General features: G+C 41.5%; 1 protein-coding gene and 1 pseudogene across 1 annotated transcript in view; one reads left to right on the top strand and one right to left on the bottom strand.

Moving 5' to 3' along the window:
- The window catches only part of LOC142663902 (uncharacterized), a 435,929-nt gene that overhangs the window by 218,169 nt on the left and 191,868 nt on the right, over window positions 1–25,892 (top strand). The window lies entirely within an intron of this gene.
- Window positions 992–19,400, bottom strand: LOC142665141 (uncharacterized; annotated as a pseudogene).

Here is a 25,892-nt window from a genome sequence, read left to right on the forward strand (position 1 = left end):
TGCCACTCCTAGAAGCTGGAAATGCCGGCGAAAAACACGTCGGGTATTTCGTATTACTGTGTCCAATGTTAGCTTATTTTATCTAACAATACAATAGTGTTCACCAACGGCAATTGCCCAATGTCCTCTCGCTGCTTCCGCTGCTGGTGGTGTGAGCGACAGACAGTACAGCAGTGCTCACTGTCAGCTGATACAACTTTACTTTCACACGCTGGAAGCGACTCACAGATCTAGAGTGGCTCAGTGGCTTAGTAGCTCTGTTTTCCTCCACTTTCATCTTTAGCAATGGAGGCGATCAGTAGCAACACAGTGCTCACCTCCTGGTGGTATTACAGCTATGCACCATATGTTTGCGGTGAGCGGCTGACAGAGGTGAGTAGAGCCCTGGAGCTTAACTGTATCTTTGCCTTTGCATCCTCCAAAATGCCAAGCGGTGCAGGCGATAGGCAGTAACACAGTGCTCACCGCCTGGTATTCAGTCCAGAGCGAATTAGAGAAGGTGCAATCACCTCACTTCTCTACACAGAAATTAGCTGGTCTCACTGCTGGCACAGTCCTCTTGATTTAGGGACATTTGCCTCTAGCCATCAGCAGTCATCACCCATGTCTCATGAATCTATGACATGGACTAGAGACTTTTACAGCATTCTGGAATGATTTTTATTTCAGGGCATTGAAACCATGGTGATCTCATTCCTGGCAATTCCATTTGCCGTTTCCTTGCACTATTGATGCCAACAGGAACATTGAATCTGATACAATTTGCAACAATAGTGACAGGCATTTCTTAGTACTAGCAACCACAGTTTCGTAGGACCGTTGGATAGCAACCATTTACCAAGGATAATTTTGTCCCTTACCAGCGCAGTATTAGGGGTCCTCTGCACTTAGATTCATGTAGACCTACATTTACTAAAGTTTATTATTTTACTTTTAAGTTCATAGAACCAAACACTATTCCCCTTTTCCCTGCCCTTTAATTACCCCACTCTTAACATGAATATCGCTTCTCCACTGACTCCGTGTGACTTCTCTTATGTTTAGCAAGACTTGATTTATCTATAAAACATTTCCCACATTCTGAAAATTTATATGGCTTCTCTACTGTGTGACTTCTCTCATGTTTAACAAGATGTGATTTATATGTAAAACATTCCCCACATTCTGAACATGAATATGGTTTCTCTCCTGTGTGACTTCTCTCATGTACAAGATGCGATTTATCTGTAAAACATTTCCCATATTCTGGACATGAATACGGCTTCTCCCCTGTGTGAATTCTCTTATGTTTAACAAGATGTGATTTATCTGTAAAACATTTCCCACATTCTGAACATGAATATGGTTTCTCTCCTGTGTGAATTCTCTTATGTTTAACAAGATGTGATTTAACTATAAAACATTTCCCAAATTCTGAACATGAATACGGCTTCTCTCCTGTGTGGCTTCTCTCATGTATAACAAGGTATGATTTATCTGTAAAACATTTCCCACATTCTGAATATGAATATGACGTCTCTCCAGTGTGCATTCCCTTTTGTCTAACAGGACTTGATTTAGCTGTAAAACATTTCCCACATTCTGAACATGAATACGGCTTCTCTCCTGTGTAACTTCTCTCATGTACAACAAGAAGTGATTTATATATAAAACATTTCCCACATTCTGAACATGAATACAGGCTTCTCTCCTGTGTGAATTCTCTTATGTCTAACAAGATTTGATTCAGCTGTAAAACATTTCCCACATTCTGAACATGAATACAGCTTCTCTCCTGTGTGATTCTCTCATGTACAACAAGACATGATTTATATATAAAACATTTCCCACATTCTGGACATGAATACGGCTTTTCTCCTGTGTGACTTCTCTCATGTTTAGCAAGACTTGATTTTTGCTTAAAATGTTTCCCACATTGTGAACATGAATACAGCTTCTCTCCTGTGTGAATTCTCTTATGTCTAACAAGATGTGATTTATTTGTAAAATATTTCCCACATTCTGAACATGAATACAGCTTCTCTCCTGTGTGAATGCTCTCATGTATAACAAGATGTGATTTCTTTGAAAAACATTTCCCACAATCTGGACATGAATACGATTTCCCTCCTTTTTGAGTTCTCTTATGTATAACAAGATGTGATTTAACTGTAAAACATTTCCCATATTCTGAGTATGAATATGGCTTCTCTCCTGTGTGAATTCTTCAGTTTGTAAAACAACCTGAGCTTTTTGGGAACTGCTCACCACATTGAAAGCTTTTACCCACTTTTTGACCTGTACTTGTGATAACTATCTGTGATTGGTCAGGAGAAGATTCCTCATGATTAGTGGAATAATATAACAGATCTCTACTGTGAAGCCCTGGATGTACATTAAGGGTAATAAGGTTTTTTCCCTGAAGACTGCTGGATGATATCTTCATCTTCTACTTTATAATTGATAATGTACTGGGATTTTCTGTTAGGATTAAAAATGTATTGTGTGATTTTGTTACAAAACACAAAAGTTGACAAATTTATAACATTCATATTAGGCTGGAAACACACATGCAGTGGATAAAGCAGGAGGTAGATGTTTAAGCCTTGTCTTTTGAATCCACCCCTGGCTTCAGCTCAAAAACCTGCTTCAAAAACTATGTGTGTAATTCTAGCCTTATAACGCTTTGTATAACACTTTAAAATATATTGATGAAAAAATCCAGGATTCTGGTCTACATGCAGTCCTCCAGTTATCTTACATAAAGCTTGACTTTATAATTGTTTTTTTTGTTAAAAAGCAGAACCTTGTCCGGCAATGACGTCTGCCCTCTGCCAACACATTTGGCCCTCTAACACCATAGTGACCACCAATACGCCTTTTCATGGCAGTCACTAAGGGGTCTTAGGCTAGGGTGAGCCTTTTCACGGCAGCGGTTAAACCTAAAGTAGCGCCGTATGATTTCATTTAAGCTCCGTTCTCTCAGCTACCGGAGGTAGCTCAGAGCAATGACCGGAGACCATAACGAGTGGTCTCTGGTCAGGGGATCGCCGTGATTCATTAAATCACGGCAGTCACCCCAAGTTGCCGGTTCCTCACCCTTTCTCCTCCCATGGAATAACTCCTGAGGAAAGCGGAAAAGTTATAAATATTAAACTAAGGGCCCCGACAGTAATACTCCCCCTCTCACTGCCAATACCCCGGGCCACATTGTTAAAATAAAAGATGGTGAACGCATGCACAGATATTAAGCTGTGCTCAAGCTGCCTGTGGCAGCAGCTGGCACAGCAACCATTCTGACTGGTCCATGATCAGGTGATCTCTGTGATAAACCTATCACAGAGATCACAGAAAGTTATTATTTTTATAACACAGCCAGGACTTGGGCTGTGTTTCCCTCTCCTCTCATTGCAGTTGTTTTGTGAGAGGAGAGAGAAAATCAGTCTGCATCCTATTGGTTAGGATCAGTGCTAGATTAGCATTAGGATTTAGGGCTGCAATAGCAGTAATGCTAGATTAGGGCTAGAGCTCTATTTTATTTTTACGTCGGTTATAAAAATAAAAAAAAGATACAAAAGAAATACAAAACAAAAATGACAAAAAAGTTTAGAATTATTCTTAGGTTTTCTTTAGGTTCTATTATATTAGGGCATGTGTATATATATATATATATATATATATATATATATATATATATATATATATATATATATATATATATATATATATATATATAGCAACAAAAGAAAACCGCAGCACTCACTAGAGAAGATGCACAGGTGCCAAGCAAGCCATCCAGATCCAAGGACTAGGTAGTATATAAAAGTAGAGATCTTGCAGCACTCAAAGTGGTGAAAATAAAGTGGTTTATTCAGCCAACAAACAGCGACGTTTCTGTCCAACAATAGGACCTTTATCAAGCATTGATTTATCATGCTTGATAAAGGTCCTATTGTTGGACAGAAACGTCGCTGTTTGTTGGCTGAATAAACAACTTTATTTTCACCACTTTGAGTGCTGCAAGATCTCTACTTTTATATATATATATATATTATGTCTCAGAAAAGGAACAGCACGAAGCAAGCCTTCGCCTTGCTATGCTCCAACAGTTCTGAAATAGAAACTGGCACCGCTTCAGAAGCGGAACTTTTTAGAACGATGAATCTATTCTTTATTTATTTATTTTTTTCCTTTCTCCTCTTGTTATTGCTTTTATCTTACTGTATATTGTCAGGAATTTCTGAAGTATGGCTCAGTCGATTCTTTCCTTAAACGTTAAGGGGTTGAACTTGGATCAGAAGAGTTTTTTAGAATGGAAAGAAATCTTAGATATGAAATGTGAAGTTGCTTTTTTGCAAGAAACGCATTTGTTAGCGTCAGGTACTGGTAGATTTAAAAATTAAAATTCTTCACAAATTTTCCATGTTTCAGCAGCCAAAAAGTAAGCAGAACGGGTGATTCCTATTAAGGATTCGGCAAATATCCAAATTAAGTGATATGAACCTGATTTTCAGGGAAGATATCTGATATTATATGTTATAATAATAAATAGGCCCTACATATTGGTAAATCTGTGTGCCCCGAATCAAGGACAATGCAAATTTATCAATCAGCTCCTTAAAAAGGTTTGGGCAAATGCTGTGGATAATCTCATTATCAGTGGTGATTTTAACACAATTATCGATCCTCTGATGGATCTATTAAGCAACAAGAGAAAGGGTCGCGTATCTATCAAAAGATCCTTCTAGATCAAAAACTACACGATATTTGGCGTTATAGCAATAGGGAGGATCGCAACTTTACTTTCTTCTGGCATGTTAACCATACGTACTCTCGCTTAGACTTGTTTCTGTTAAATGCAGAGTGCATTAGTAGTGTAAAAAATGTAGAGATTTTGCTGATGAAATGGTCTGATGATGCTCCAATTATCCTAAGGGTTGAAATCTTGCCAGGCTCCCGTCCATGTTTCTCATGGAAACTGAACACTCATCTGGTGCTATCTTACAAACAGTTCTTAGAAAAGGCAATTAATTACTTCTTTGTGTTTAATGACAAAGGAAATGTTCATCCAGCTATATTATGGTGTGCGCACAAGGCCTCCCTTGGGGGTATATGTATAAGTGCTCTTTCATGGATCAAAAAATCTGATCACATTGAACTTGACATAACAGTAATGATGTCAAAAGAACTAGAATTGGCTTAAAAAAAAGTTCCCGTTAGAGAAAACTTACCGTGAACTAAAGCTCTTGAGAAGTCATTTAAAATAGTTATTGCTTCAACAATATACTGACAATTTGATTGACTCTAAGGCTCAATTTTACGAAATGGGTGATAAGGCGAGTAAGTTATTAAGCCAGAGAGTCAATCAGAAGAAGTCAGGTAATCTAATAGATAAATTGGCTGATTCGGAGGGTCGGGTTTTTTATAACCCCCAATCTATTGCAGAATATTATGGGAGATTGTACAATCTAAAAGATGAACTAGACGTAATTTATCCATCAGTTGATAATATTAATTTTTTTTGGATTCTTTGTGTCTGCCAGTGTTGGATGATAAGCAAATGGCTGAGATACATAAAGTATTCATTTTATATTACAGAAGTAAAGGATGCAATTGAACAGTTAAAGGCTAAAAAAGCCCCTGGCCTAGATGGATTCACTTCTGAATATTTTAAGAATTTTAGAGATCTTTTGGCCCCCTATCTTGTGTCCATGTTCAATTATTTCGGGGAAACACGGAATATCCCTCTGGAAATGTTGCAAGCTGAAATTATTGCTAAACGGAGATATAAAAATCTTTGACCACTTTAGCGAAGAGACTCTTGAGAGTAGTCTCTTGAATAATTGGTAGAGATCAGGTAGGGTTTCTTCCAAAAAAAAGGTTAGGGGTGCTACAAGAAGAGTGGTTTATCTGGTGGAACTGACGGGACTCTCAGGGGTCCCCAATGCTCTCCTCTCACTTGACGCTGAAAAGGCGTTTGATAGGGTGCATTGGGGATTCCTGAGAGCCTCTTTGAGGAGGTTTGGATTTTGTGGGTTCTTCTTAGATGAAGTGCTCTCCTTATATACTTACCCAAGTGCAAAGGTTGTTATTTCAGGGTTCCACTCTAAAATAATTAATATTACAAGGGGGCACTCCCTCCGTCTGGAGAAAAAAAGGATCAACCTGCAGAGGCGACAAGCCTTCTTTACTGTGAGAACTGTGAATCTATGGAATAGCCTACCGCAGGAGCTGGTCGCAGCAGGGACAGTAGATGGCTTTAAAAAAGGCTTAGATAATTTCCTAGAACAAAAAAATATTAACTGCTATATGTAGAAATTTTTTACTTCCCCTTTCCCATCCCACTTCCCCTTTCCCATCCCTTGGTTGAACTTGATGGACATGTGTCTTTTTTCAACCATACAAACTATGTAACTATGTAACTATGTAAAATGGCACAAGACAGGGGTGTCCCCTGTCGCCATTAATGTTTAATATTTTTGTTGAGTAGCAATAAGGTCTTGTAAAGAAATAGAGGGCATTCAGTGTGGTAAGGAGACGTATGTAATTGGCCTATTCGCAGATGATATTATAATCTCCTGCAGCAATCCACTGACGTCTCTAAATAGAGTTAAAGGGGTTGGCCAGGAATAAATTGTATTTTTATTTTAACCTGATGTGACATGTACAATTACTTTTCTAATATATTTTTTTATATATGGCAGCGTTACCTACTTATAATTTGCGGTCACGTGACCGCACCCAGAGTAAATTTTTATTTTCCGGTGATGTTCCATTTCTTAGCTCAGCCAACCCCTACTAGCTGAGAAAGGCATGGCATGTCATAAACGACATTTACAGGCAGTGGGCCGGGCGGATGTTTCATGAGCTCCGACTCAGGTCCCACTGCCTGTAGACGTAGTTCATGACGCGCCGTGTCTCTGTTCAGTCGGAAGTGATGGCTGAGCAAAGACACGGAGCGTCATCAATCATAGTACACATCATCTCCTCCTCCTGTCTCGTCGTCCACGCCTCCTCCTTCTTCACTCTTCGAGCTCCCGCACTGAAGTGCATGTGTGGAGGAGGAGGAAATTTTTGGGCTCCCTTTAGGAGCGGAATCCCTAATGCCCGGCCACAGCGTTGCCGAAGCTGTGGCCTGGGATTACGCTCCAAGAGAAGTCCCTGACTTCACTGTCCATATATGGCTCCTTTTACATCACCTTAGATCCCTACATTTCGTGCTGCCGACTGCTCATAATTCTGCATTAGAGGTCACATTACATTGTACAGCGCTGGCGGAATGTTCTGGATAAATGTAGACAAGCAGAATGCTCTGTCTCCTAATGCAGAGTTATGAGCATCCAGCAGTGCGGACTATGGGCAGTCTGTGCTGTAGTTAGAAGTAAACATGGTAATTTAAGTAATTTAGAAAGACGATTATTGGCACACTCCTGCACTATAATAGTGTCCTGTAAAATGTCAGTATAACCCTTGGTACTCTTTAATATAACAAGTTCTGGGTACTAGATTCTGGAGATAGGATGTTGATCCAGCAATTTATTGTGATTTCCAGATTTGGAGTCGGGGAGGAGTTTCCCCCTGAGACAATGGTCATCCACACCTCATGGGGGTTTTTGTCTTCCTCTGGATCAACACAGTCGGATTATAGGATGAACTTGTGTCTTATTTCATCCTTATTAACTACGAAACACAGAATTTTTGGAGCAAAATTTACCACTAGAATAAAGTACAATGTGTTCTGAAAAAACAATCACTTGGATAAAAAAAAAAAAAGCTAATTCCCACTAATGCTATGTACATCTTTTGTAGGCAACTTTTTTTAATCAAATATTTGAGTTTGTTTTTTTCATTTGACTTTAATTTAACATTTTCTTTTTTTTTTTCGTTTTTAGCCGATAGCGAAGTTTCCCTTCTGATTTCCATCATACATATGCAGAGGATGTCGGTAAGGGTTTAGTATTCTCTGTGAATTATATATGACATCACATTACACGACCATGAAGTTCCTCATTGGCACAAATAAAAATGTTTAACTGATTAAAAATACCATTTAAAAAATATCTATGGAAAACAAAACATACATATTATCTCATAAGACAGTGATCAGTAGAGACCATGCACATACTTTTATTCCTGTACTCCCATCTAACTATACAATAAATATCACATAAGACAGTGATCAGTAGAGAACATACACGTACTTGTATTCCTGTACTTACATCTAACTATACAATAAATATCACATAAAACAGTGATCAGTAGAGAACATACACATATTTGTAACGATCTAGGGGTATGTGGACCCACTAGGCCGCTGCACAGTAGTGGAGAGGCAGCTGGCCAAGTCACAGTCTATTCAAAAGTCTATACGAGTTCGTAGCACAAGGGTACCTGAAATAGTCCACATGGTGGCAGGGGTTCTGGCAAGTATGGTAGTTGTTGCAGCAGGTTGTGCCAGAGGTGGCGGCTGACAGCAGATGCAGCTGGTTGCTCCAGACATGGCGGATTACAACGGGTGCAGTACGTTGCGCCAGACGTGGCGAATTACAACAATTGTAGTGGGACACGACTCCAATCACTAAACAGGCTCAGGAACAATAACACAGCACGGGATACAAGATACAGGTAGCAGAGCATGGAACACTTGGAACGGGACAACACTAAGGAACCATTTGCAAGACTAACATGGGTATTACAAACAACGCTCAGGCAAGGATCAGAAGGGCAGGGCCCTTTTTATAGTTCAGAGGGATCAGGGAATAATTATTTACATATGCGCACGCTGGCCCTTTAAGGCCAGAACAATTGCGCACCCTCTAGTGAGCACAATGGAACAGAGCGGTCGCGTGTGTCGGTGTCTCCGGGGAGGGAGACACCGGCAGGAAGAGGAAGATCTACGAGAGGCAGGTAAGTGGAGGTCGTGGTCATAACATTACCCCCCCCCCTTACGCCCCCTCATCTTGGGTCCAGCGTGAGAGCGGAATTTTTTACTGAGGGTAGGGGCATTGAGGTTCTCCTCTGCTCCCAGGATCTCTCCTCAGGGCCAAACCTTTTCCAGTCCACCAAATAGAAAGTCTTTCCTCCTACACTCTTGCAGTCCAGGATATTTACAGGAGTTTTACTGTAGCAGTTCAGGACCCAAGGTTTAAGGAGGGACACGTGTAAAGAGTTGGGAATCTTGAGCGTAGGAGGCAACCGAAGTTCATAGAATACAGGGTTTATCCTTCACTAGAATAGTTACCTATATAATGTCAGTATAACCGTTGGCACTCTTTAATATTACAATATCGCCACGCCGCATTGATGCAGTAATTCATGCAAAAGGAGCCCCGACCAAGTATTGAGGGCAGATACTGTACATAATTTTCAGTAGGACAACATTTCGGTATTAAAAATCATTTTTGAAATTGGGCTTATATAATATTCACATTTTCTGAGACACTAAATTTTGGGTTTTCATTAACTGTGACCATAATCATCAACATTAAAAGAAAAAAAATGCTGGAAATAGATCAATCTGTGTGTAATGAACCTATAGAATATATATGAGTCTCACTTTTTGAATTGAATTACTGAAATAAATTAACTTTTTGATGATATTCTAATTCATTGAGAAGGACTAGTAGTTTGTCAGCAATAGTGTGAGAGCTGGAGCAAGGGAAATGCTGGTAGTTGTAGTCCTCTCCTCTTATATCCCTCCCTGTAATGTCCTCTAATATCCAATAACAACAGTCTGGGATTGCTTGGAGTTGTAGTTCTCCCCTCTTAAACCCCTCCCTGTACTGTTCTCGGATATCCAATAAGAACATGGATATGCTGGGAGTTGTAGTTCTCTCATCTTATACCTACTCCCTGTAATGATATCATATTATAACAGCCTGAACATGCTGGGAGAGGTAGTTCTTTCCTCTTAAACTCCTTCCTGTAATGTCCTCTGATATCCCATAATAGCAGCCTGGACATGCTGGGTGTAAAAGGGCTATATATAATATATAAAAATAATATATGCTCACTACACACTCACTCACGTGTGTACAAGGGCTGGTATAATAGCTGGGTTTCACCTACTTGGTCGCCCACTATTACTACCTCCTTTATAACCAGGGTCACTAGGGTTATGCCTAGTTCCCCTACCTTTTTCTTATACTAACGTCTACTTGCTTTGCTTTGCTTCTACAGAATAAGACCGTACAATAAATACAATTGTATAGTAAATAAAGGGTAATATTTATTAATAACAATAATCACACTTACATATAAAATACTCCAACCAAACACAGAACACTGTAACTGATCACAGTATAGTATCAGTATACCCCAATACACATAACACGTTAATATATACGGAGTATACTCACACTATATGTAGTACAGTATAAACATGGTATCCCATGTTATGCCTCCACCCACATACCTAAACATACATATGAATACAGTTACGTTACAATCCAATACACGCTACCTAATATCACTTTCCCTATACTCTAAGGGTTCAGCAATGGGTTATCAAGTGGAATGGGTTGCTGTGTAAATGGTGGGAAAGGGTTAAACAGGTACAGCAGGGCTAGCAAGTTACTCAGGGCAGCAAGGGTAAACAGGGACTCAGGGCTACAAGGGTTGAAGTAAGGAGGGGGGAGATCATAACGTGTAGCTGCTGCTACACGTGGATACTTAGCAGTCCATGTGGTCTCTCAGGAAGGGCCATGAGCCAAGAGCAGGCCAGGAGGGAAGAGGAGACCCTTAGTGGAGCCAGGTAGCAGGAACAAAAGAGAGAGCTTTGGGAAAATTTGTCCTTTTAAACCTCCCCGTGCACACCTGTGTGACCACACAGGCTCATGCACGTGAAAGGGAGGGGCCTGGGCCTCATGGTATCTAGTAGGGGGCTGGAAGGGCAGTTGGAACTTCCTTCTACCTGGATTAGTTCATTGTTTGTTTTACACCCCCCAGGGTGTCCGAGTAGATGACACCTTTCTGGAGGGACAAATATATATATATATATATATATATATACCTACACTACATGTACATAGATATAAATATATAAAACACTTCCCTTTACAATCCCCCTGTTGTCGGGAACACGACAATGAAATTTGTGGAAGTGTTTGTTCTGTATTACCCCCTCAACCTTGTTACTGGTAATGGTCGTAGATGGAATGAAGTATACTATTGGACCTAGATATGTGACATCAGCTATCTTCTCAAGGACACCTTCCCGCCAGTCCTCCAACTCTGGAGTCTAGTGTCGAAATAAAAGAAACCTCACAGTTCATAGAATGAAGTTGAAATGAAATCTCTTAGTCCATAGAACGAAGCCTCAAGGTCCACAGAACGAGGTTGAAACAAAACCTTCACAGTCCATAGAACTCAGTCTCAAAGTCGATTGAAACTCCCCAAGTCTCTATCCTTGATCTTCTTTCTTGGATCTTGATCATTCTTATAAATCTTTTCCACTTTAGCGGCGTCAGCAGGTCTTTTAGCGGCCGATCCCATTTGAGCATGCCAACCCGTGTAAGGCTACTTGTGCCCTCACACGGTCAGCCTTGGAATGGCTTAGCCCGCCTTCCGACAACCTTTGTACGCAGTCCGTTATCTTTCCAAAACTTTTCAGTATCTTGATTGAAGACGAAACAATCTTTGTGGGCCGATATCCATGTCTCTATCATGGCAGGTTAACATCCCCGAGGAGGAGATGATGTCTTAGTACCCAGGAATCTACTGTGGGGTGGAGCATCGCCTTCCATTTCCCCTCCAACATTCAATCCATCATCGTATTGACAATACCAGTTCTCAGGTTGAGGTAGCAAATACCTACCAGGGTGTGTGTGTACCTTACCTGTCCCTAAGGGTTCCTACACACTACCCAATCATACATACAAAATGTAAAATAATCAAAACATACAAAAATATTCCCCCCAAACCATAGGTATATTTACATATAGAGATTCATGCTCAACCAGCATCTCTCACTACTCCTCCATCAACACGTGAAAGGTACACATGTAAATGGGGTGACTACAGGCTGTAAATATATGTCCGCCTACATGTACATACTCACTCACGTGTGTACAAGGGCTGGTATAATAGCTGGGTTTCACCTACTTGGTCGCCCACTATTACTACCTCCTTTATAACCAGGGTCACTAGGTTTATGCCTAGTTCCCCTACCTTTTCCTTATACTAACGTCTACTTGCTTTGCTTTGCTTCTACAGAATAAGACCGTACAATAAATACAATTGTATAGTAAAGGGTAATATTTATTACTAACAATAATCACACTTACATATAAAATACTCCAACCAAACACAGAACACAGTAACTGATCACAGTATAGTATCAGTATACCCCAATACACATAACACGTTAATATATACGGAGTATACTCACACTATACGTAGTACAGTATAAACACGGTATCCTATGTTATGCCTCCACCCAAATACCTAAACATACATATGAATACAGTTACGTTACAATCCAATACACGCTACCTAATATCACTTTCCCTATACTCTAAGGATTCAGCAATGGGTTATCAAGTGGAATGGGTTGCTGTGTAAATGGTGGGAAAGGGTTAAACAGGTACAGCAGGGCTAGCAAGTTACTCAGGGCAGCAAGGGTAAACAGGGACTCAGGGCTACAAGGGTTGAAGTAAGGAGGGGGGGGGGGGAGATCATCACGTGTAGCTGCTGCTACACGTGGATACTTAGCAGTCCATGTGGTCTCTCAGGAAGGGCCATGAGCCAAGAGCAGGCCAGAAGGGAAGAGGAGACCCTTAGTGGAGCCAGGTAGCAGGAACAAAAGAGAGAGCTTTGGGAACATTTGTCCTTTTAAACCTCCCCGTGCACACCTGTGTGACCTCACAGGCTCATGCACGTGAAAGGGAGGGGCCTGGACCTCATGGTATCTAGTAGGGGGCCGGAAGGGCAGTTGGAACTTCCTTCTACCTGGATTAGTTCATTGTTTGTTTTACACCCCCCCAGGGTGTCCGAGTAGATGACACCTTTCTGGAGGGACAATAACATATATATCTACACTACATGTACATAGATAGAAATATATAAAACACTTCCCTTTACACTGGGAGATATGGTTTTCTTGTCATATCTCCTCCCTGTAATGTTTTCCTCTGATATCTCATAATAGCTGAATGGAGATGTTGGGAGTTGTAGTTCTCTCTTCCTATGTACGCTTCTAAGCAGGCCTTTGTTCATTTTGGTGCTACAGCAGATTTTCTAGATTTAGATTTGGCCAAGAAGTTGGGGATTATCCCTGCACCTCTGGAGAAACCATTGACATTTGTTCATTGGATGACACTTGTGTGTATGGAGGATCGGTAAGATCCCGTACTCCTGGTCTGAAGTTTTCAGAAGGAAGCATCCACTGTGAGACTTTCTTCTGTTAGTTCTCTGTCCCACATATCCATGACACACTCCATCCCCTTTTTTTTTTTTAGATTACCTAATTTACCGAAACTTGTTATATGGGATTGGGGTTTCTTGGATCCCTGAGTTTGGGACCTCCTATGGGTCAGTAGTTTTACCAACCCCCCCCCCACTCGACTGCCTACCATCTCGGACCCCTATACTAGTCAGCTCACTTGATTAGTGACATTATTTGAAAAAATTATTTCATTTTCTTCTTTCAATGGTACCATTTATCTTTTTTCCTTGAATTTTATTTAATTTTATTATTTATATATATTTTTCTTTTCCCTCTTTCCCTCCCCCCTTTTTTTTATATAGGGATACCTCCCTCAGCCCATTTGTGTAATTTAGCTTTTGATTTTCTATGTGAATATTTGTTTAGTATTAAAATTAGAAGATATTTATCTTCATAAAGTATGGATTGTTGCTATTTAGACATTTTCATTGCTGTAATGCATAAGGACAATGTTGTTCTAATATACATGGAGGTTCTGATTATTCCATGAAAGCAAAGTTCAAAATACATTTCAATGTATTTGATATATTTGAATATAATTGGGTAATATACCTTTAAATGTATCTCCATAAATTGTTGGATGCTGGGAAACGTGATCCAGCGGCCCTGAGGAAGTCCCAATGGGGATGAAACGCGAAAGCCACACTCTACTTCGCAGCTGTGATTGACGTCATCACACTGCGTCCCTCCAGCGTGTTTGACTGCTACAGCACGCTGATGAACAGATTACTGTTTGCTTTCCTGGTCTCCAGAAACCAGGCTCCATATGCTCGGGACCAAACTACGATGCGTGGTGCCTCTACCTTCAACTAAAGGATTCTTTTTCAAGGACTTGAAAGGTATTTGAGTGGATGATCTAGCTACACCCTTGGACGAACATAGCAATGTCCTTAATGTTTAACAGCTGCCGAACATAGGAGCCGCGCTACGCTCTGTCTTGAGCTGAATGAACTTCATAAACAGATGAGTACTCTTTAACCCTCTACTGCTGAAAATTCAATTATTGCAGGAATTTATGGCTGATAAGGGCGTTTGGAAATTGTCCCATTCTAACTTTCTGGACGTAATGAGATTCACTCTCTGAAATAGGATAGTTTGTAAAATATATGCACCTCAATATTTAAACAAAGTGGATTGTCAAAGTTTGTCTTAAATAATCTTGGGAATTTGATTGTTCCTCGACTATCTTATCTCCACTTTGTTATGTGGATAGATTACATCCGAATCAATTCATACTGTTCTTTGAAGGGTTTCCATACCACTAGAATTCTTTAACTCGGTCAAGCTATCTTGTACTATGGTACATCCTCCATGTCTCGTACACACTGCTTTACAATACTAAATTATGTGTATGTTGGGGGTGTTTTTTTGTATGCAAATTGTATGTTCATTGCCTAAATTTGTTTCTGGGACTCTACATATACATCTGGCCAGGTTGTATTTTAAATTGTATTTACTCAAATTGCACTATGCTTGGTAATTGGTTTTACCTTACTTCGTATATTTTCAATTAAACATTTATACATTTTTCTATTAGCTCTGATAAATGCTTGATATGTCCTAGATACATTCTTTTCTTTTTTGTTTTTCTATAACTGGATCTAGTACCTATAGGATATAATACTATATTTCATATTTTAGAGTCGGGGATTTTTGGGGCTCAACATTATAAAATGGTTATACTATTCCTTTCCTTACATAAAGTATGTAAAGATATTAGGAAACTATTATTAGTCGTTGGGTACTTTGACTTTAACCCTTTATGGAAATCTAGGCGCCTTGGGCAATTGTATAACATGGATAGTCTTTTTTGGATTACCAAAGGAATTACACAGATTTCCCATATCTTAGTTGATGGAATATGAGAGACTTCTCTAGCTTTAAAACGGAGTATGGATTATCTAACAAAGACTTCCTCGAATACCTACAGTTAATATCTGCATATGACTGTATACAACGTAAAAAAGATCACTATAGAAAAAAGGGGCATAATGCACTTAATGTTAGAAATGGTTATTAAAAAGGGAGGTTACATAAGCTGCCTATGAGCCATCTCGCTCAAATCGCAAAAAAGATAGGAGGTATATATAGGGGTATAATCAGAGGACTTCTGGTCTAGTGTACCAACAAATCTCAAGGGTATCCTCCAACAGCAACCATAAAATTTCACATTTTATGATAGTCCATAGACTATATTATTCAGCTACCTTCTTAAAAAACATAGGTCTAAGACAAATGGATAGTTGTCCCAAATGTCTAGGTCCACCTGGCGCTGGTTAGAAATTACAGCAAAGTGGCTCTCCTCAGCTCCCCCGTACGTAAAAGCTTGGGAGGCGAGAGTAAACAAATTTACTCACATTGAGCATAGATTTTCCTGTTCAACAGGGAATAATATACTCTTTAGGGATCAATGGGATCCTTGGATTAAGACATTTCCAATTATGAAGTTTTAATGGGTTTTCTAGTTTCCTATCTTTTTTTTTTAAGGAAAAAGAATAGGGAAATAATTATTAGTTCTATCCCAGTTATATAACTGAACGTCATCTTCCCTATATTATGTTATTACTGTAAATGTACTCTTATTTGATGTACTGGCTATTATGCTGTAAAATTGTAAAACTTTTTGAATTTTTTTTAAAATAAATCTTTCACTTTAAATTATTATTTTTTAAATATACTTAAATACCATAGCAACTTATATTAAAATCTTAATATACTCCATTATAGATCGGGTCCCATTGATTCACATACAGATGTCCCTAATAGATATGTAGGATATGTCTGTAGAGTTTTATGTACATAATCCAGCCACATGGATGAAATATAAAGGAAAGAAGACAGAGCTCTGTATTAGATCCCCTAATAGCGCTAACCTAGTGTTTGCAATATCACACCCAGAACAGCATCATGAAGTCTCTATTGTGGGGGAAAGGGAGAGCAGAAGTTAGTAGCAGAAACTAGCCATGAATCATCGGGTGACTCCTCTCAACCAATAAGCTAAGCGGGACATGTTAATTTGCATAGTGATATATCTTTTAGGTAATATCAGAAATTATATCACGTAAAGTATACTTTTAATTCAGGCCCATTTGCCCAAAGAGCATATTTGAAAATGTACAGGTTAAAGAGGCTCTGTCACCAGTTTATAACTGCTGTAGCAGTTTGGGGAATGTTGTTAAGCAAAGAGACACTCAGCGCAGTATTCTGGTTTAAACAGGACTTTAGAAGCTTAATTTCTCTTTCAATCAGGGAAGTCCAATAAACACAACGGTAGCTTGTCTCATCATCATACACAAAGGTTAGAACAGCAAGAAACGTTTCACGTAACAAAAGTCCAGGTATAACTCACACAATCCAGCCCTTTGCAGGGGTTAGCTCTCACCTCTCGGTAAATGCCATATCTGGGCAGTAGCAAACCAGTCTTCACCTTCTCTGCCTGACACACTCCCCCAGCAGTGCTTTTCTCTTCGTTAATTACCCTCCACCTGTGTGGAGGGAAGACCCTATATTAACCTCTTAATAGGCGCCTAGGGACAGAGCTCCCTTGACAGACTAACCCCCCTCAACCTGTTACACTGCACTATCTCCTACCTAATCTGATAGGCGCTGTAATGTAGGTAACAAGATTTTTTTTTAAACGTTTATTTTTGACCAAGTTATGAGGATTTTTCGTTTCATGCAAATTTGTTCTAAACTGGGCATTTTATTTTACTTTTGGCCAAGTGGGCATTGTAAAAAGGAGTTTCATGTCCAGCTGTACTCACAGCACAGTGTGATCTCACGAGATCACGCTGTGCTGTCACTTACTCCCAAAGTAACTTTACTGGAGTGTCCGAAGAATGACCAGAGATCGGCTCCAGCTAGGAGGCGGTCTTTTCATTCTCCAGACACTCCGGTAAAGTTACTGTGGGAGCGACAGCACAGCGTGATCTCGCGAGTATAGCTGGACATGAATGGAGAGAAGTGTATAACGCTGATTGGTCAGCATCATACACTTCTCTTTACAACGCCCACTTGGTCAAAAGTAAAAAAAGACGCCACTTGAGCATTTAGAACAAATGTGCATAAAACTAAAACATCCTCATAACTCGGTCAAAAATAAACATTTAAAAAAAAACAAACCCTGTGAATACTATAATATGAAATGAATATCACAATACACTCACATGGGCCTGTGCTCAAATGTTTTTTTTTGGCATGGACCTAGAACGAAGAATATTTTTTTTATAAAAATAATGTATTCTTTCTTTTAAAACTATATGCACAAAGTGAAATAAATAAATAAAATACGGAAAAAAATGTCCTCTGATATTACATAACAGTCTGGACATGCTGGGAGTTGTAGTTCTCTCCTCTTATACCTCTTCCCTGTAATGTCCTCTGATGTCACATAACCGAATGGACATGCTGGGAGTTGTAGTTCTCTCCTATTATACTCCCCCTGTAATGTCCTTTGATATCACATAAGTCTGTACATGCTGGGAGTTGTAGTTCTCTACCATTATAATCCTCCCTGTAATGTCCTCTGATATCACATAATAATAGTCTGGACATGCTAGGAGTTGTAATTCTCTCCTATTATACTCCTCCCTGTAATGTCCTCGGATATTACATAATTACAGTCTGGACATGCTGGGAGTTGTAGTTCTCTACTATTATAATCCTCGCTGTAATGTCCTCTGATATCCCATAATAATAAAACTTCCCTCAATGCCATAGTAAAGATTACCCATCCAATATAGAAAAAAATACTAAATTCTTTATTAAGACACAAAACAGATGTAAATACCATTTAAAAAGCAGCCATAAAACCAAAATTTACATAAAATACAAAAAGAGGACAGTGTATAATCGTAAGGCAGGACATATATGGTGGTAACATAGGTCAAGGTCACTCAATATCATGACTTCAAACACAAAACTTTTAGACAAAATGGATTCCAAATATCCAAGATGGAGTCCACACAGTATGTACTTATTTAAACATCTGTTAATCACTTTCACATACACTTAATTACAAGAATGAAGTAACAGATGATTTTGGTTTCCTTAGACTTAACTCTTCTTTTGCTCTTCTGGTGAAATAACGAGAAGCAGATCAGCTAGTACAATCCTATCCCTGACGAATTCTCTCCTTTGTGACTTCTCTCATGTATAACAAGACTTGATTTATGTGTAAAACATTTCCTACATTCTGAACATGAATATGGCTTCTCTCCTGTGTGACTTCTCTCATGTATAACAAGACTTGATTTATGTGCAAAACATTTCCCACATTCTGAACATGAATATGGCTTCTCTCCTGTGTGAATTCTCCTATGCTTAGCAAGACTTGATAGATCTGTAAAACATTTCCTACATTCTGAACATGAATATGGCTTCTCTCCTGTGTGACTTCTCCCATGTACAGAAAGATGTGATTTATCTGTAAAACATTTTCCACATTTTGAACATGAATATGGCTTCTCTCCTGTGTGACTTCTCTCATGTCTAACAAGATGTGATTTAACGGTAAAACATTTCCCACATTCTGAACATGAATATGGCTTCTCTCCTGTGTGAATTCTCTCATGTCTAACAAAACCTGATTTATATGCAAAACATTTCCCACAATCTGAACATGAATAAGGCTTCTCCCCTGTGTGAATTTTGTGTGTAAAAAGGCCTGAGATTTTTGTGAACCGTTTACCACATTGAAAGCTTTTACCCCCTTTCTTAGCTGTACTTGTGGTAACAATCTGTGATTGGTCAGAAGGTCCTTCATGATTAGGGGAAATATATGATAGATCTGTACTGTGAAGTCCTGGATGTACATTAAGGGTAATGAGGTTTTCTCCAGAAGACTGCTGCACGATATCTTCATCTTCTACTTTATAATTTATCATTAGCATGAAGTTTCCCTCAGACTTCTTACTGGAGTTTTCTGTTAGGATTAGGATGAATTTCATTATCTTTTTTTAAACCACTAAGTAGACAAAATTTATAACATTCATTTCAGACTGAAACACAAATGCAGTTTTTTTTTTTTTTTTAAATCGAAGCCAGAAGTGGATCAAGCAGGAAGGAGAAGTATAAGTAATTTGTTTTGATTCTACTCCTGGCTTTGGCTTAAAGAAAAAAACCGTTGATAACAAAATAAAATATCTAGATGACAAAGTCGAGGTTTCTGGTCTATTCCTAGTCGCCGCTTTTATTACACAAACCTTGACTTAATAAAACAAATAAATATGAGCGCCACCTTACCTGGCAATCAAGCCTTTCTTCCACCAACACATTTGGTCTTTCAATACCAATTAGAAATCACTTTAATACTACAACTTAAAGCAACACTCCGGTTCCAGGACAACGCTTTTACTATGATAGTGTATATGGTGTAACATTACCTGGTGCCCTTCTGACATGGATTTGCCGCTTTAGGGTCCTCTCTGTGCTATACCAAAATGACCGCAGCACTCCTTTGACTATGAGACACTCCTACTGTTCTCGGATTGGCCAGAGCAGCTCACGTGAGCAGTTGTCCAATATGTGGACAGATGGACAGTCTGAGAAGCGCTATGGCCTTTTTGAGAGAACACAGAGGGGACCCTAAAACAGTGTATCCACGGCAGAGGGGCACAACTGAACGGCACCAGGCAATATTACACCATATACCCCATCACATCTCTAATTTTGTCCTGAGACCGGGAACTTACTGAAAATCTAACCTTACCCACATTTAACAAGACAATGTTAGAGATTCATGGACATGAAAATAAGATAATAATGGCTGCACAGTCAGCAGATCTCCATTTTACAGAACACATTTAATATGTAGTGGACATCACTATCTGTGGGTATGTGGACCCACTAGGCCGCACCTCCATAACGGGGAGGCAGCTGGCCAAATAACAGAGTACCCAATAAATACAAAGTCCAGCACAAGGGTACCTGAATAGTCCAGACAGTCGCAGTAGCTAGGCACAGATGGACGGCAGAGGATGTCACACGTCGCGGAGGATATCAGGCGTGGCCAGACGTGGTGTACGACAGCAGACGTGACCGATGACAGAAAACGACTCCAACACTCTATAGGGCTCAGGAACCAACACAGCACAGGATACAGGAACAGGCAGTAGGGCACAGGAACACTTGGGAACAGGATAACACAGGGGGACCACTTGAAAAGACTAACATGGGAATTACAAACAACGCTGAGGCAGGGAGTGAAAGGGGAGGGCCCCTTTTATAGTCCAGAGAGATTAGGGCTGATTAATAATAAAATTCATGTGTGCGTGCACCCTACGGGACACAGCCGAACAGAGCGGAAGTGGGTGCTGGCGTCTCCTAGGAAGTAGTTACCGGCCTACAATTACAGATCCATGGCCGCAGCCGCCGAGCAGTGAGTAGGAACAGTGGTCCGCGGACGCTACGGTATCCCCACTCTTACACCCCCTCTTCTTGGGACCAGAGGAAGAGAGACATTTCTTAATGAGGGTAGGGGCATTAAGGTTCTACTCCGGCTCCCTGGACCTCTCCTCAGTACCAAACCCTCTCCAGTCTACCAAATATAAAGTCCTTCCTCTTACCCTCTTGCAGTCCAGAATCTCCTTCCCCTCAAAGACATCAGATGAACCGCTGGGAGCAAAAGCGGGACTGGGAGTCTTACTGTAGCGGTTCAGGACCATCGGTTTCAGGAGGGACACATGAAAGGAGTTAGGGATTCTGATGGTAGGAGGCAGCCAAAGCTTATAGGAGACAGGGTTTATCTGTTGTAGTATCTCAAAGGGTCCGAGGGAACCTGGGAGCAAACTTGTACAAAGGCATCTTCAGACGGATATTCCGTGAGTACAGCCAGACTTTGGTACCTGGAAGATACTAAGGCGGCTCCCTTCTTTTAATATCCGCTTTTCGCTTCATCTGATCAACTGCTAGCAGAATAGAGGACTGGGTCTGTTGCCAGATTTGCAGAAAGTCCCCAAATGCAGAGTCCGCAGCGGGTACCTGAGATGTAGCCAACATAGGAAGAGGGATTCTAAAATGTTCACCGTACACAATGTAGAACAGTGTGGAAGTGGTGGACTCACTTGTGTGAATGTTGTATGAGAACTCAGCCCATGGAAAAAGCTGTACCCAGTCGTCATGCTGAATGGAGATGAAGTGGCGGAGCTAATTCTCCATGATCTGGTTAATCCTCTCGACTTGACCATGGGACTGCGGATGGTAGGCTGAGGAAAAGTCCAATTTTACATCCAGGATTTTACAGAGAGCTCTCCAGAATTTCGAGGTGAAATGAGACCCCCCCCCCACCCCCTACCCCCCCGATCAGACACGATGTGAAGAGGCAAGCCATGCAAGCGGAAGATGTGCTGAATAAAGAGAATAGCCAGTCGAGGAGCAGAAGGTAGGCCAGTCAGCGGAACAAAATGAGCCATCTTGGAGAACCGATCCACCACCACCCAGACCGTATTGCATCCCACTGATGGAGGAAGGCCAGTGACAAAGTCCATTGCAAAATACTGCGAGGGAGCATTGGGCACAGGCAGAGGTTGGAGCAGACCGGCAGGCTTGGAGTGAGCAACCTTGTTAGAAGTACACACAGTGCAGGAAGAGACAAAGTCCACAACATCTTTGGGCAGCGTGGGCCACCAGAAATGACGAGTTATCAGGTCTAGAGTCTTACAAACACCAGCGTGTCCAGCCAGTTTGGCGCAGTGTCCCCAGCGAAGGATTCTCCTCCTTTCTGCCAACCACACAAAAGTCCTCCCCGGAGGGATGTCTCTAACTTGCAGAGGATTAGCCATAATAAAGCAGTACAGGTCTCTGTGGAGTCCCTGAAGTGTATCAATGTCCTCGGTTTCAAACGATCTGGATAGGGCATGGGCCCTCACATTTTTGTCAGCAGGATGGTAGTGGAGCACAAATTGAAAACAGGTGAAGAACAGCGACCACCTGGCTTGGCGGGGATTTTGCAGTTGAGCCGACTGGAGATAAGTGAGGTTCTTGTGGTCAGTGTATATCAGGATGGGATGAGCCGTGCCCTCTAACAGATGTCTCCACTCCCCCAGAGCCAATTTGATGGCCAATAACTCCCGATCTCCAATAGAGTAATTGCGCTCAGCGGAGGAAAAAAAGTCTTGAATAATAGCCACACACCACTGCCTTTCCTTTGAAGCTTCTCTGGAACAGAAGTGCACCTGCACCAACAAAGGAAGCGTCCACCTCCAACGAGAACTGTCGAGCGACGTCAGGATGATGGGGGATTGAGGCTGAGGTAAAAAGCACTCTTGAGGCTATTGAATGCAGATTCTGCCTCTGGAGTCCACACCCTGGAGTTCACACCTTTCTTGGTAAGGGTAGTGAGGGGAGCAGTCAGTGATCAGAAGTTTGGGATAAACTGCCGATAGAAGTTGGCGAATCCCAAAAAAGCTGTATGGTCTGCAGGCCCTGAGGACATGGCAATTCCAGGACGGACTTTACCTTCTCAGGGTCCATCTTAAGACCTTGATCTGAGATGATGTAGACCAGGAAGGGCAGAGAATTTTTTTACAAAAACGCACTTCTCCAGCTTGGCATACAGATGATTCTCCCTTAATCGCAGTACAAGTTCACGAACTTGTCTCCGATGAGTCGTCGGATCTGCAGAGAAAATCAAAAGATCATCGAGATAGACCACAACACAGACATAGAGGAGATCTCTAGAAGACCGCGGGAGCGGTACATAGACCGTAGGGCATCACCAGATATTCGTAGGGCCCGTCTTGAGTGTTGAATGCCGTCTTCCACACGTCTCTTTGACAAATTCGGATCAAATTGTAAGCCCCGCGCAAGTCTAGTTACGAAAAAATCCTGGCTCCTCGTATACGGCCAAACAGTTTGGATATTAGTGGCAACGGGTATTTGTTCTTGACCATGATCTGGTTGGGCTCAATGTAGTCAATGAAGGGTCGAAGAGATCCGCCTTTCTTCTTAACGGAGAAGAACCCAGCCCCGGCCGTGGAGAAAGACTTTCATATGAAACCTCTCTCCAGATTCTCCTTGATGAAGGCCGACATGGATTGAGTCTCTGGCAAGAAGAGGAGGATATACCCATCCATGTGGAGAAGCATTTGGAACTAGTTCAATAGGACAGTCGTAAGACCGGTGTGGGGGAAGCATCTCAGCCTCCTTTTTGCTAAAGACATCTGCAAATGGGGAAAAATTAGCATGGTAATCCCGTTAATGACTGAGGCAGAGAAGGCTGGACGGGATGGATCTGTAACAGGAAGTGGTGAGGACATTTGGGACCCCATTGGAGAACTTCTCCGTAACTCCAATCCAGGACAGGAGCATGCAGCCAGAGCCAAGGAAGGCCCAGTAGAACCGGATTGACGGCTTTAGGCAAGACAAGGAAGGTAATCCGTTCAGTATGAAGGACTACAACTTGGAGCTGAAACGGCTTGGTTTCAGACACGATTGGATCGGGCAGAGGAAGACCATTCACCGAGGCAACAGCCAAAGACGTCACCAGGGGAACAGTGGGCAACTAGAGATGATCCACTGCTGGATGAAGTTTGCCGTGGATCCTGAGTCCAGATAGGCAGAGATCCGGTGCGTCTTCTCGCCAGACACTATGGTCACAGGAATGGTCAGTTTGGAAGAGAATTTTTTTATTTAGTGCCGTTCTGCCGAGAGTTGTCTTTCCAACCAATCCTAGGCACTGGAGTTTCTTTGGCTTCTGGGGAGACAAACGCACAACATGGCCTCTGAGGCCATAATACAGACAAAGTACTGAAGTGTGTCTGCGTAGTTTCTCCTGGGTAGACAATTTGATCCGGTCCACCTGCATAGGCTCCTCTGGTGAAACAACGGATGGGGACAGTAGGGATTGATGGAAAGTAGGAGCTAACCCAGGAAATCATCTCTCCTGGCGAACCTCCTGGGAACGCTCCCGGATCATCATGTCAACCCGGGTGGCTAGTAGAATGAGATCGTCCAGGGTAGGTGGCAGATTGCGAGCGGCAAGCTTGTCTTTAGTCCCAGAAGACAGTCCCTGCCAGAATGTAGCCACCAAGGCCTTGTTTTTCCCAGGTTAGTACTGCAGCCAGGGTACGGAACTGAATGGCATACTCGCCCACGGAGAGGTCTCCCTGGTGTAGGGTCAGCAGGGATGCAGCAATCTCACCCAGATTCTTCAAATATAGAACGGAAAGTCTGTAAAAAATACTGTAAGTCACGAGTCTCTGGTTCCTGATGTTCCCAAAGGGGGTTCACCCATGCCAGGGCCTTGCCAGTAAGGAGAGAAAGGCCAAATAACAGAGTACCCAATAAATACAAAATCCAGCACAAAGGTACCTGAATAGTCCAGACAGTCGCAGTAGCTGGGCAAAGATGGACATTAGGCGTGGCCAGACATGGTGTACGACAGCAGACGTGACCGATGACAGAACACGACTCCAACACTCTATAGGGCTCAGGAACCAACACAGCACAGGATACAGGAACAGGCAGTAGGGCACAGGAACACTTGGGAACAGGATAACACAGAGGGACCATTTGCAAAGTAACATGGGAATTACAAACAACGTTGAGGCAGGGAGTGAAAGGGGAGGGCCCCTTTTATAGTCCAGAGAGATTAGCATCGATTAATAATTAAATTCATGTGCGCGCACTGGCCCTTTAAGGCTGGGAATGCGCATGCTCGCGCACCCTACGGGACACAGCCGAACAGAGCGGAAGTGAGTGCTGGCGTCTCCAGGAAGGAGATGCCGGCCAGCACTCACAGATTCATGGCCGCGGCCGCCGAGGGGTGAGTAGGAACGGCGGTCCGCTGCCGTGGACGCTACAGTGGAATAGACAGAGTGAGGTTATCTCTCAGAATCTGTAATAAAGGTTTCCAGTACATTGTTGAATCCATTCCACTAAAGGCCTGCTTCACACGGCCATGTTCGTACCGTATGTCAGACGGATTTCCTGGACAAACACAGTTCAGGGAGCCGGACTTCTACCATCATAGTTAGGAGTCCCTGCCCCATGCTGCAAGTTTTTTCTTTAGTACGGTAGTCCCATAGAGAGGCAGTGACTCATAGTATCATGCATCATTATGCTGCTAGGAGTCTGGCTCCCTGAACTGTGTTTGGTCGGGGAAATATAGTCAACATACAGTCTGAACACAGCCGTGAGAATTGAGGCTGTTCTAATAGGAAAGAGGTTTCTAACTAGCACTGAAAAGGTGGACCTAGTGCAGTGCCATCATGAGTGCAGGTGATCATCACTGAAAAGTTTTTGTATGTATAATAAATAAAGGTGAAATACAAACTTCATAATAATCATTAGATCTGGAAGATTGCCCCGAAAGTTAAAAAACAAACAAACGAAAAAACCATATTGCTAAAGCCACTATAAAATTTTAAAGCAGAGACCTACCAGAAGACATGTTTCAAAAAATGTACAGTAGATTATAGCAGAGATCTGAGTGCTTGACATTGAGGCCTAAGGTTGTACTACGTAAATA

The sequence above is a fragment of the Rhinoderma darwinii genome, chromosome 1 (genome assembly GCF_050947455.1).
Source record: "Rhinoderma darwinii isolate aRhiDar2 chromosome 1, aRhiDar2.hap1, whole genome shotgun sequence".
In the NCBI taxonomy this organism is placed as follows: Eukaryota; Metazoa; Chordata; class Amphibia; order Anura; family Rhinodermatidae; genus Rhinoderma; species Rhinoderma darwinii.